The sequence below is a fragment of the Aythya ferina genome (genome assembly GCF_964211825.1).
Source record: "Aythya ferina genome assembly, chromosome: 3".
Classification (NCBI taxonomy): Eukaryota; Metazoa; Chordata; class Aves; order Anseriformes; family Anatidae; genus Aythya; species Aythya ferina.
This window is the reverse complement of record NC_140298.1, coordinates 85,964,034-85,978,782: the sequence shown is the minus strand read 5'-3', so window position 1 is coordinate 85,978,782 and position 14,749 is coordinate 85,964,034. Positions and strand designations below refer to the sequence as shown.

Here is a 14,749-nt window from a genome sequence, read left to right as displayed (position 1 = left end):
CTATTTAATTTGTGCCAGTACCAACAAGCTGGAAAGTGTTCGAATGGTTCAGAACCAGCCATATTAAATGCATCCAGCAAGAAGGAGCTGTGGGAGCAGTTTAAAGGGTGGTTATGGGATGGTAGGTGGGATTCCTGCAAGCAGGAATCACAAGGGTAAATGAAAGAATTTCAGAAATGGGATAGGCTAGAAGAACTTATAGGGTAATATGATATTCCCTGGAGAAAACTGCATTTCTTTAGTTTAGTTACTGACACAAATTGTGGCAGCAATTTTTTTTTCTGTAAGCACTCAGTATTCTAGCTCTGAATATAACAACAATCCCTGCGGTATATGTATCAGAATCACAGTAAACAGTCTTTACATTATATTGTGCAGCTTCTTGTTCTAAAAGGAGTATCAGAATTTTATATGCATAGTTTATAGGCAGAAGACAAGTTTCAATGTCCACTTGATATGCAATAAGGTTGTAATACACTGTTTAAAAACAATTCTCTCAGCTTTAGTCCTGGTTTTGTGGCAGAAGAAAATATCATTTGTCTTGTGCTGTCATCTTCAGAAACTTCTTTTATCTTTTAGGACCAAAATATAACTTCATAAAGCCAAAAATCAGGTTTCTTGCTACTTTTCACCTTTTCTTTAAAAGTCTTTTATCTACTGTCAGGCTTATTTTACAGGCGATAATTCCTCTTCACATCTAAAACGTGAAAGGAAAAATAACCTTTCAGAACTAATTAATGAAGATTATAACTCAGTAGGTTAAAATATGTTTAAAATAATTAACCATGCCATTTACTGGTTGGAATTCTCACAGCTTTTTATTAAGGGTTTTCAGTAAATGGTTAGCCCACAAGATATGCTAGAGCATAAATAGGTGTCTGCTGTGTTTCTGACAGAAACCTATAATGACCTTATTTTACTTCCAATTCAAAGCAAAGTTTTCTTTCTAACAGTCTCTCTCTTGCTGGAACTCTGACTGGAAAAATGAATGAAAACTTTAAACATATAACAAGTTTCTTTACTGAGGGAATCCTCTTTTGTGGGAAGAGGACACTACACAGTATTATCTGGTGTGTGTAAGGAAAAACAAAACAAAACAAAACAAATATGGGAACAGAGAACTGGATTTCTGACAGAATTGCTACTTGGACTTTTAGAGAAAATCTTTTAACTTCAGGGTAGTGTTCTGGGGGAACCTCAAGAGAGATAATTTCTCAAGATCTTTTTTTCTTTTTCTTTTTCTTTTTCTTTTTCTTTTTCTTTTTCTTTTTCTTTTTCTTTTTCTTTTTCTTTTTCTTTTTCTTTTTCTTTTTCTTTTTCTTTTTCTTTTTCTTTTTCTTTTTCTTTTTCTTTTTCTTTTTCTTTTTTTTTTCTTTTTCTTTTTCTTTTTCTTTTTCTTTTTCTTTTTCTTTCGTTCTCTTTCTCTTCCTTTTTGAGCCTCGTCATTCTTATCAAAGATTTTCTTCAGCTTGATCCTTCAAAAAAATAGTGAACCTTTTAAAACATTTTTTTTCAAGAGATTTAAGAGATTTCAAAATAAACTTGAAAGGAAAATTCATATTTGAACTCTACTGATGAAATTATACATTTGTCAATGGTCAAAACCTGTAAAGGATGATTAAATTTTAAGGAAACTAAGGGGAAAGGCAAACCTCTATTCTTAATATTGTGCATAAATCTATTGAGACATGTATGTGCTTAAAAACACTAAACTGAACAGATTAGCTGAGATGTGTTTTAAACTGGCTTCTATTCCCCTTTCTCAATATTCATAGCAAAAATAAATTCACTGACAGCTATATCAAACTCTAGAGTCTGGCTACTATGAACCAAAATAATTTATTTATTTTTTTTTTAAATCACTAGAATCTTTTTTGTTAACTTTATTGCTGATTGGCCTAGTCCTTAATTCAAGTACCTCCTAATTACAGAATACCATTGGCTCAGATAATATGGAATAATGTGTCCCATGTTAATCCTCATTATGCAGCTTTCTCACCCTGTGCAATGAAGAATAAATAAACAAAACTTTAGTATTCTGTTTGTGAAACAGTCTCTACCTTGAGAAAAAGTCAATTTCACAATCTTAAATAGTTGCTAAAATTCACCCTTCACTTTTCTAAGCCACTCTGTCATCTTTTTGCAGTGTGTTTAACTTAACCAATATTTGTATTTCAAAAACTCTTTTTTTCAAGTTCCTTATTTCAAGTTTCTCTTTTCAAGTTTCTATTTTTATTAACTTCTCTGCATCACTTATTTCTGATTGCATCCATAGGAGTACTGGAGCCAGACTAAATGATGGCTGATCATGGAGCTTAGTTTAAACGGGACATAAAACCACCATCAAAACAAAGAGTAATTTAAATGTGACACTGGATAAAGTGATATCATTAAACGGAAAATAAGAGATCAATGAGGAAGACAGAACTATCACTTAAAACAACAATGACTGGGCTGCAATGCAATTAGTGCCTAATCAAAGATAGGCACTATCTGACAGGCAGTGGTCAGTTAAACACTCCAGTGCATAAAGTATTTGTAAAGTAATGGCAAGACTACAGGCAACAAATTGGAAAAAATAATAGGAGGGGCACACAACGTGAAGTTCAATACAGGGTGGGCTAAAAGAAATGCAACTGGACAAAAATGACTGAAACAACAATAAAATGTATGTTGCTTATGAAGAATGAAATGGTGAGATAAATATTCTTCTTTTCTGTTTTCAATTGGCAGTACAAAACTGGGTGTTTCCATTGTTAAATCGAACCTCTATGAAGTAGAATAACTTTGAGTTGAGTTGAATAAATTCTCTTGCAGTAGCCATAGAGCTTGCTATTGAACAAAACAGATATGGCACGGTACTGGCAAATTTTTCAGCAGAGAGAAATGTTACTGGAAATTTACTAGAAAAGTCGCTAGCCTCGTATGGCCCTCTGATTATTATCCGTTATTATGGATTATTATCCATTATTGTTTTTTCACAGTGCCAGAGATGAAGTAACAAAGAGTGTCACTAGGGCTTTTACAAAACCTGTCACCAATCTGTCAGTTGTTTGGAGCAATCAATGTGAACAAGCAGAATCCAGTTGATATCTCCTTCTCTGAGTAGTGACTCAAAATAATACTTAAAGAAACTGGAGTTGATAGAGCATATCACTGCATAGATAAATAATTGAGAACTGGAATTGATGGTCAGCTTTTTCGATAAAGAACAATGTACAGATGCCTGCAATTATTCAGAGAATGAAAAATGAAAACCTGTTGCAGAGTTGTAGAAAAGCTTTACAATGCTGACTGACTGAAAGAAATAGAATGGCTGGTGGAGCATAGCAAAGATATAGGCAAGATATGGAGGGGAAAAAAAAATCGTACCTTTTACATAGATAATGCTGGAATCTGATCTGTCTGTTACCATTCAGGAAAGAGAAATTGAAATTAAAATAAACCATTCGTGTTAAGGATCTAGCCTAGTTTCAGTTGGGATAGAGCTAGTTTTGTTTCTAGTAGCTGGTGTGGTGTTGTGTTTTGGATTTAGGATGAGAATAATGTTGATAACACACCAATATTTTTATTGTTGCAGAGCTGTGTTTACACTAAGTCAAGGACTTTTCAGCTTCTCATGTTACCTTGCCAGTGAGGAGGTTGGGGGTGCACAAGGAGCTGGGAGGGGACAGAACCATGACAGCTGACCCAAACTAACCAAAGGGATATTCCACACCATGTGACATCATGCTGAATAATAAAAATGGGGGGAGTTGGCCAGGAAGGTGGTCACTGCCTGGGGACAGGCTGAGTATCAGTTGTCAGTTGAGTATCAGGTGGTGAGCAATTGCATTGTGCATCACTCATTTTGTATATACATTTCTTTGTTATTATTATTATTATTATGTATAAATATCTGAGGGAAGGGTGTCAAGAGTGTGGAGCCAGTTTCCACACTATTTTGCCCAGTGACAGGACAAGAGGCAACAGGCACAAACTGAAGCACAGGAGGTTCTGGCTGAATATGAGGGGACACTTCTTTACTGTGAGGGTGGCAGAGCACTGGGACAGCTTTCCTAGAGAGGTTGTGGAGTGTCCTTCTCTGAAAACATTCAAAACCCACCTGGATGCCATCTTGCGCAACGTGCTCTAGGTCACCCTGCTTGGAAGGGGTTTGGACTAGATAATCTTCGGAGGTCCCTTCCAACCTTGGCCTTTCTGTGATTCTTGATTATTACTACTATTATTATTTCACCTTCTTTTTCTGCCCTATTAAACTGTCTTTTTATCAACCCATGTATTTTACTTTTTTTTTTTTTTTTTTTCCCCAGTTATTTCCCCCGTCCCCGTGTAGGGGAGTTAGCGAAAGGCTATGTAGAGTTTAGCTGCCTGTTGGGTTAAACCACAAGAGGATATTGTGTAACTGTTGAATGCAGTGGAATCTGGGACCCCAACATCCTCTTTCTCAGCCAATGAAGCCCCTAACTGCACTCTAGACCCAGGAGGCTTCTCAGTCCCCACAGCAAATTTTACATAATCCCACAATCCCATAATCGCCTATGGAAGTCTATTAGAAATTTCACACAAGTCCCTTGAAAAATTCCATAGTGTTCATGATAATCATGTCTCTCTCCTTATCAGTTACACAGTTCAGGGTGATTCACCTCAAGGCTATGCCTGAGCATTTCCCTTAATGGCCATCAACCACTGGCCAAACAATTTTTCTCTTTGCTATTGCTCACCTTTTTCTATATATATTTATTTGTCTGTTTAATTTATTACTTTCCTTGTTACGTGTTATTTTATACTGAATAGACAATAAAACAGATGTGAACTCACAAAGTACCCATGCACTGAACAATGTTGTTGGTTATCTAAAGGATAAAGATACATAGAAAATTCATATGGATGAGATGAGTCTGTGGAGTGGTATGAGAGGAAAGCCAGGACTCAGTATCCTGTAAAAGAGCTGATGATGAAGGTCTACAGAATCACAGAGAAATTGAACAGGGAGATTGTTCATACTTAATGTGGGGCTGAAGTGAATTACTGGGTGAAAGTTTTTAACGAGCAGATGGAGGTACTATTCCAAACCACGCATTCTTAAACTATCTGCTTCATTCAACATACTATGAATGCAAAGAGTTTGCATAGATCCAAAATGCAATTAGAGAAAGCAGTAGAATAAAAAGCAGAGAGGAACAGCCTTCCATCTTGCTACATTGTACAAGGAAAATTATCACGATATGTTTACATTAATCTTATACCTTCTTTCTACATCTGATGATGATTCTTTTGGGAGTCACCATACCAGGTTAGGGTAACAGCTTGTTGGACCTATTACAGCTATTTTATATAATTCTGTGAAAAAATATCTTGTCTAAACTGACACCAGAAAAGATTTCTTATTAGCAGCCTCCAAACCAAACCATGAATCAGTTTAGTGTCTTAGTTATCAAGGCAATAGGTTTCTGTAGGTTGCTCTAAGTCTCTTCCAGAGTTATCCAAATATTTTAATATTCAGGACTACTCCAGTGGAATAATTTGTTATTTATTACTCATCTGGAAAGTATCCATAACTCAGGCTTGGATAAAGTAGAGGAAAATAAAATTATTCATTTCCAAAATCCAAAATAGAAAATGAAGGTAAAAAGTCATGCAAAGACCACCACCTGAAAAAAAAAAAAAAAAAAAAAAAAAAAGAGGAAAGAATCATGATGAATTTTCTTATTAAGTAACAAAGATGAAATCCAGAATGACTCCCTCTTATGAATCCCTCTTGCTACCCCTCTTGCTATGTATTCAGCTATTCTGTTTGGCATGCAATATAGTCAAGAACTGCATCTTTGCATTCTCCATAACTCTCTGGCTTCCCTCACAGAGATTAATAGAGAATATCGGGACTATGCTTGTTTCTTATTTTCTGGTGGTTAATTTAATGATAAAAGAGTTGTTAACCCAGTGTAAAGAAAATGTTATTTGTCTTCTAAGTTATGCATTTTAATACCCTAGACTTTAAACTTCATTTGAAACTTTTATCTTGCTGCTGAAATATCTTTGGAAAACTTCAATAATATTTAATAGCCTGTCTTTTCCATGTAAATTGTTTCAGCAGTTCAGTTCTGAACAGGATTTGATTTCATTCAATTGTTCTCTAAAATTCAACAAAATAATGTACATTAGTAGAATCTGGGGATGCTGACCCACAATTTAGAAGGAAAAACAGATAATTTTCCACACGTAATGAAGAATGCCTCATTTGTGATAATATAAAATGTCTGTATGGAAACTGTTGACCATCATACTGAATTGCTTGTGAACTGGCCCTTATTACAATTATGTTTCAGAAAATCTGTAACTGTAAATAGGATCCAAATAGGATCCAAACTTTGACATTGCCCTGAAAGTGCCTTTAAGCTTATACTTAAATCAGCAGCAGATAAGACCTCTTCCCAAAACAATTTTATTTTTTTTTCCTATCAAGCCTGGTCAATATAAACAAAACAGAAGCAGCAATAACATGATTGGTACAATGATGTGAGGCATAATTCACTGAAAGCAACAAATGCTGATTGCATGCATTAGGAACCAGTGCAGCTGACAAAAAAAAAAAAAAAAAAAAAAAGGGGGGGGGGGATTTCGAATCAAGCTTTTCCATTGTACCACAGGAGGTTTCTAGTAATTTGCAGATGTTATTTTTCATCATGAAATATTTCATGTTTAGAAGATATCTTTCCATTTTATTTTACTGATTTTGTGTTTTAAAAGATATATCTCAGAATCAAAGTGGAATGCGGGCAATGAATGTAAAGGGAGAGAACTGCGTGTGGATATGTTTGTGCCTACTTTAGCATCTACTGCTCACTAAGATCTTTTCATTTAGAGGCACCTCAGATATCTGTACTTAGTCAGCATAAGACTTATGTGTTGCACAATACTGTGAGGACCTGAGTCTGTGCTCTTGGGTGCTGTCTGTCTGCATGGAATAGGGACAAATCATTTAACTGCATATATGAAGCTTTTAGAAAAGCACACAGAAAACAAATTAAGATATAAAAACATTAAAGAAATAATATTAATCCTTTCTTGAAGTTTTAACTTTCTTGACATGTCATTATAACTCTAGGTGGAGTTTACTTAAAACATGGTAATATCCTGAAATAACACACTACAGCCAGACAGAGTGCAGAGCATCTTTCAGAAATATGGTGTGGTCTTCTATGCACTACTAAATTTTTTCCTGGTTTAGAACCTCCTGTTTTAGTTTGCTCTCCTAGAAGCTATAGGCACTTATGAGGGAAAGAATTTTCCTAATACATGGAATATCGTGTAACGAATTAGTGCCTCCCAAAAATTAACTGTGTAGACCATATTCTGGCCCTGAACAATGTGATCTAACTTCAATGTTTGATCTAACTTTGAAGATAGTCCTGCTTTGAGTGGTATGGTACAGCAGATGATCTACAACTGATTAGGTTTCCAGCTTGGTTATTTTGTGATCTTATGTTTTAAATGTTAATATAAATACTCATTATTGTGGCTTACTGCATTATGACTTAGGACAAAGTAAAATTATCAGTACAAAGTTTTCTGTTTTCAATGTTAACTGTCTCACAGTAAGCATAGGAATATGTTTCAGGGTCAGCCATTCTCTTCTCATTGTATTAAACCAGTTAAAAATTATCTGTATACCTAAAAACTTTGTTATATTTTATGTATTTTGCTAGCTAAGAGGAGAAGATCCCCAAGATATGTTACAATAAGGTTGTTCCAGGCTTAGTTTATTGCACTTCGGTTCTTAGAATTTTATTCTTGCAAGGAAAAAAAAAAAAAAGATAGTTAAATCACAGAGTCAGCCTAGGACGTTCAGACAAAAGTTAATATTTATATTCATTTACTCTTGAATCTCAGCATGATCAGGACTTCTCAGAAAAATACTTCTAAATCATTCCCTTGGAGGAAGATGGGGATATCTTTTTCTAGACGTTCCTAGATTTCTCTGAGACAAAGGTCAGAGTGGGCAGAGGCTCCTTTTGTGAACTCTTAACATGTTTTCATGGGCTTACGTAAGCTATTTATTTATGACAAGAGCTAAACCAGAAGGAGAGACCACTGTTCATTTCACAGAACACATTTATAGTCTAAAAAGCTCTGTGAGGTAAAGCAATTCTATACTTTATTTCATTAATTTCTGATCAAAAATAATTGCTGTAGGATAATAAGAAGATTTTTTGAATGATGAAAGGATCTTGGAAGAAAGAACACACAACATTACCATCTGTATCACAACTAAAAAGGCTATTGGTAGGGAGGTTATGATTATTAGGAGAGATTTTAATGTGTATTGATGCCAGTTATGAAACTAAACACAAAGTTGGGTTGCACAGAAAAAAATGAGACTTTGACCTCCATGTAATTTGAGCTTCTGTTTTATGTCACAGCAGTTCATACTCTTCTCCCACTGTTCCAGTTATAGCACTTTCTCCCATGCTGATATACTTTTCTGATATTGAATAAAATGAGTTTTTTCTTCCTATATTCACAATAACCATTTGTATAAAACCCACTATGTATTCTTTCTTTTTTCTTTACACCACAAATAATAGCCTTTTCTCTCTGTTTTAGTTTACAACTTAGTGTGTTGGTATTATCCATTACGTTTAAGAATGAGTTTATTATTAATGATTCCAGTGAAAAGCCCTTAATGGATTTATGAAGCTTCCTCCAAACCCTCCCAGAAGTTTTGCTCATGTGTTGTTGTGCTGTTGCTTTGTTATATTCTGGGCAGAAAGGAAGAGAGTTCGGTGCGTATTATGCATTTGTGATTGGTCTTATTACAAAAACATAAAAATAAAAAATCTCTTGCAGAGAATTATATTAACAGCAGCAGTTATAATGACTGATCATTAACAATAGAATATTTACTGTTATGCCATTATTTATCTCCTGATGTAAAAGCTTCACTTTAGAACACATTCAATTTAAGTTTGATTAATGTTGTTATAAATAAAATCCAAATTTTAGCCAAATATAATTAAATATTTTCACCAAATATGACTAACAGATATACATCAATCACATCTCAATAAACTGCTGCTCAGTAATCTGCTCAAAAGTAATAACTTCAAAGTTAATCGGTTGCCTTGATGTGATAGGTTTATTCTTTTAGACATTACTCAGCTAAAAATCCTTCTAAAATTAACATAATGTTCACCTATGCTTTCCTATTTATTTTACGATTATACGAGGCAAAGCTAACACGAATGTTAACTGCACAATGACTGAATACTTGGGAACAGACGTGCTACATCTTAGAAGCAGAAATACTTAATCCAGCAATTAATATATATTCTCTGCACAAATGTCTTCCTGTGATCCTGTTCTATTAAACTCAAAGGACTGAAGAAAACAAATTATTAGGGCTAGCTCATGATAATCACCTTACTTCCCACCGGAGTTCCTTAGGACAACAGAAATTGAAATCAATGGGGCTTTTGGAGGTGTATGTAACTACTCAGAAGAAATAGAGATTTCCAAGGTTAGACATCAACTTCTCTGAAATTGCTCCCTTTCCTGGTAGTCCATCTGAATCATTAATTTTCTTAAAGACTTCCTGCTTCTGAAAATATGAAGTCTGTCTTGTATTCTCTCTTGATGTTCTCAGTTACTGTCTTTCAAATTACTATTAATCTTCTAGCTTGGATCTGTTCCTGTCACACTCATTAATGTCATCTTTTTTGTTTTATAAAAGTTGGTTTCTATTTCCTGAAGATTCCTGTCTCACTCTCTAACAACTTGAAAATCACCCTTTATTCTGATTTTTATTTTCCATCGAATTTTCACTTTCCCATTTCATTTCTTTCTGTTTCTCTCTTATGTGTTACGTTTTGGTGGGATTCTTCAAGACAGCTGTTGTATTCAGTGTTCATTGTTACAGCTGTCCTTGAATCAATTGTTGTGTTCTATTAGGCCATATATTAATAAAGAAACTGCTTCATGAAATACTTTAACTTTTTCAGCTTGCAAAGTAGAGGTATGTTTTCCATGCAAAGTACTGGCCTGTTTTTTTTTTTCTACTTTGAAATATCAATACCTATTGTAGCAGCTGTTGCACTGAATTTCTTCTCATTTTAAATTTATACTTAGTTCTTCCATCACACATAGGGTTCTCATGTGAATAATATGTAAGGAAAGAGAATTGGTTACATAGCTTAATAAGTATCACAAAGAGTATGATACATGAGTATTCATGAAACACAACATTTAGAGTTGGAACCTGAGTCTGAAAGCTCGGAACTCCAGGAAACTCAGATCTGAATATTTACCCTTGTCCCATCTCACATCAGGATCTGGGTGGGGGAAGTAACAGGTAGTCATGGAAGGGTCTCAGGTTCTCTGAAGAGGCTGAGATAAGAGCTGTAAATAAGATTGCAAAACTAAAGAAGTTATCCCACTACCATGGAAAACCACATGGATAATAAATCTAGAACCTTGCGAAAGGGTACAAGCAGCATGAAACAGCATGTGGATCCCTAAGGTCTTATTTTTAATCCTGGAGAGGATGAGCAACTTGTGCCCTGAGAGACACTTGTGCCCTGTGATAGAGAACGGTGTCCCAAGAGCCCTAATTTGACTTAAACTGTGAAGATGAACAGATACCTGATGAAAGGGATGATTCAGTATGTTTTTTATTAACATGCTAATTTTGGCAGAAATCATCTGCCATTTTTTGTATAGCTGTCATAGGCTGCAGAAATGTCTCTAGTTTTAGTATCTTGACGTTGAAAATGTTTTGCTTGCTGCACTCTTCTGATGGTTTCCTTAAACCACCTGGGCTTTGTCGACAGCTAACAATTTTAGTTTTCCATATATAATCATTCAATGACTAGTTCTATCCCTCTTTTCAAGACACTTTAAAAATAAAATAAAATAAAAATTAACAAACTCTTTCATACAGAAAATAGGTGCAGAAAGAGCACTTTCTGATCACTCTGTCAAGACATAACTGTTTCATAACTCAAGGTGTTGTACAGCCCATATACTGCTCGGTACCAGAGATGTAGGTAATCTCATGGTTACAGCTGCTTTGTTATCTCTCACTGTTTAATTAAGATTTTTTTTCCCCATTCCATTTATTTTTCATCATGTTGTTCATTGTTTCCATGGTTGGTCCATTTTTTTTTCTTGTCCTTGGTGCCTAATATTTATTTATTTATTTATTCATTCATTCATTCATTTATTTCTATAGGGTTTCATTAAATTACTGTGTTTTCCTGTTCTCCATCTTTAAAGAAAATGTTTATTCAGGTGACGCCTCTGCCTTCTTTGGACTGTGATCTGTCAGTACCAGCAAGCTCACTAGAAGTTCACCTGATTATTGAAGAACACTTGGTTTTATTGTGATAATGCCTCTCTAATTGCCCTTATCAGGACAGGGCATAGAGAATTCCCAATCCACTTGTAACTCACAGATCTTATTATCCTCTGCTCATTCAAATGTAATTTTGTTTTCACTGCCTTTCTCAAGTCACATAAATGAGACAGCAGGTTCTTCTTTTCATTACATTTGATGTTTTGACCTCTGTTGCTTGAGGCAGATAATACGCTAAAACCAATTAAAGCTTCATTAGGCTTGTGGGGGAGCTTCAGCAGAGGATACGGGGACTTTTTTTTCTTTTTATTTTTTTTTCTTTCTTTTTTTTTTTTTTTTGTGGCAGGTAGGTTACCCTGCTCCCTGCCTTGGCTACCTGGAGCCCAGGGAGCTGTCACAAATGCCTCCTCCTTAAAAGTGCTCATGCCAGTTTCTCTTTATGAACAGCAAAGCAGTAAGCCCTCAAGGCTGGCTGTTGTAGAGCAGAGATGGGACATGCTGTTGCCAAGGTGGCTGGAAAAGGGCAGGCTCCCAGCTGCTCACCTTCCTCCAAGAATTGGGATCAGGGCTGATGGGAAGGTGTCTTTTGGTTAATCACATTTTCTGCCTGTTGCTGGAGGTGGCATTGATTATTCACAAACAGCACTTTAGCCTTTTAAGTCGGTGCTGACAACACGTTGCAGCATGAAGCTAGAGTGCATGGGGAGGCCCTTTGAAAGAGAAAGAAGGCTGAAGCCTAACACAGTGGGAGCATTAAATACCTTTTGATAGAGTTTATAATAGCATCGTCAAAAAGAAAGATTGTTTTCCACAGCAGTTTTGAACAGACTGGGGAGTTGATGGAAGGAAGTCCCTGCAGAAAACAAAAACAAAACAACTTTCCTGCTTAATTTTCAAATGTTATATATTTTAGCTAGTTTTATGTATTCAAAGCCACTTTAAAACTTTGTGATGTTTTAAAAGGATATAGAAGGTTCTTTAGAGCAAAAGGAAATAATATGAGATTATTGTGGAGAAAACTCATTTACATCTTTTACTGTTCTGCTTTTAATGAGGTGGAAAATTGTGAGGATTTTTTTTTTTTTTCTGCCTCCTGAGACATAGCTTTATCCTACTATATCAAACTTCCTCACGTGTGAGCTGAAAATTGGATTGAAGAATAGTAATTGAAAACTATTATGTCTATTATGTGAATTCTGGAAATATCCTGGAATGTTATTCTGCAACTTTTAAATACTAGCAATTTAGGAGTTATCAAGTGCTGTTCCTTTGACTTTATGCTTTCTGTGATTGCACCTCTAACATTTTAAAAGATAAAAGGTTCACCCAGCATGATTGAACTTGGAAATATATGAAAAATAATGTGGCACTAGATTTCTAAATGTCAGCAGAATGAGGAGAGTAAATTTCTTTTCACTACGTTGGAAACTATGTAGGAGAGAACAAAACAGACTAAGGAATGGTGACCCACTGCTATGTGTTCTGTGTTTCTACAGATTGAGGAAGTTCAGCACTCGAGAGGAGCACTGTGTTCTACCATCTAGAAACAGGAAAGAAACCTGTATGGTGTGGCAGTAAATGCAATCTGTAAAAGTAAACATCAGAGGAGGAATGTTCCTTTAATACACCGTATTAGTTTATACAGCATTTTATAAAGTATGTCTTAAAAACATGCTGAGTGAAAAATTTTATTCCAAAATTAAATAAAATCTAATGGATCAGTTCATATAGCTATGTGGGCTTTTGTCTTTATGTGGGAAAAGATCTGTACCTTATAGGTGTATGAAGTATTGTGAAAACATCATTCAAGCAGATAAGACCACTTTGGCATGTCCATAATAAACTGACTGTTTTCAGATCTCTTTTGATGCATTCTCCCTAGTGAAGTCACTGCAGGCAGTACCTCCATCTCCTCCTCTCCACCCTTTTCTCCCCAAGGAACCTGTCAGTCATCCTCCAAATTCTATAAAACACAAGGATTTCTTCCAACATCTGCAGGGCTTCATGTGCCATATCTCCTCCCTAGCAGCAAGTGTCATTTCATGTATTTCCATCCCCAAATCCTTTCTTCCTTCAATCCCTGTGTCTCGCTGTGTTTTTTGTGACCTCCTTTCTCTCCCCCATGCTGATATTCTCTTCTCTGCTAGGGCAGTATTAATACCTGAGAGGTGGTGTGTTAGTATCTTTCTTTTTGTGGTGTGGACTGGCTGTATGATATAGGGGTATTGCTATGCAGCAAGGCATTAACAAGATTCAGCAAGTGGTCAGCAAGATTCTCAGACTGTGCTGCTTTGCGAAGCAAAGAGAGGGATGAAATATGTACGCATGCAGACATGGTGTTTAGGCTGACCAGAAGAGTTGTGGGTATTTTCCAGTTCAGTTAGCAATAGTACTCCTTTATCCTGGAGGGTTTTTTATCTAAGGGACAGGGAAGAGGTGAGAAATTGTTGTCATCTCCTTTTTATTTTTATTTATTTTTATTTTTATTTTTATTTTTATTTTTATTTTTATTTTTATTTTTATTTTTATTTTTATTTTTATTTTTATTTTTATTCATATTCTTATTCTTATTCTTATTCTTATTCTTATTCTTATTCTTATTTTTATTTTTATTTTTATTTTTATTTTTATTTTTATTTTTATTTTTTAATATACTAATTAATTCCCTCCAACACCATCCTAAATCAATACATTTCTAGTGATCTAAGCCTGGAAAATTTCCAGGTTTGAACATATGTGTCTTTCAGAAATTATGGACAAACAGAGCGGTAACATTAAATTTAGCACGTGTCCTCATCGATTTACACAGCAGCACACTAAAATTTAAGATTTTTTCTTGAATATTTTTTTTGGTAAAAATGAAATATTAACTATAATTTTGGGTAGCTTTTTTTTTAGGGAGATGCTGGGGGAATGAACAAGAACATGTCTCTGTGATTGGCACTGATGTTGCTCCTGCTGAAATATCATGGTCTGGTAATGGGGCCTATAGAAATGCCAGTTTTAAAAGATGGTGATAAAATTTTGCAAAATGTTGAGAGAAGAGCCACTGAACTGGAAAATATGCTTTTTTAGTAAGTCTTGGGAGATTCATACACTTCAGTCTGTAGAGAAAAATTTAAGGAGCCTTATTAATACATACATGGGGCATGGAAAAGTTCTACTCTAGAAGATTCTTTAGTTTAGCAGACAGGCAGAAGACACTAGTGGCCACAAACTGAAGCTGAAAAAATTTGGACTAGAAAAACGGAACATGGTTTTAGCAGTTGTGACAATAACTTCTTGGAAACACTATGTGTGCAAAACTTTTTGTTATAATGCATGTCTTTTTTTTTTTTTCCTTCCCCTGAAAGTCAAGTACATCATTGATCAAACAAGTTAAATCAAGGATGTCTT

General features: G+C 35.1%; 1 long non-coding RNA gene across 1 annotated transcript in view; it reads left to right on the top strand.

Annotated features, from left to right (window-relative positions):
• LOC311435092 overlaps positions 1-13,083 on the top strand; it is a 66,020-nt gene extending 52,937 nt beyond the window's left edge. Inside the window, exon 3 of the long non-coding RNA XR_014691928.1 lies at positions 12,850-13,083. This is a non-coding gene — a long non-coding RNA (uncharacterized lncRNA). The remainder of the gene's footprint in view (positions 1-12,849) is intronic.
• Positions 13,084-14,749: the final 1,666 nt, after the last annotated feature.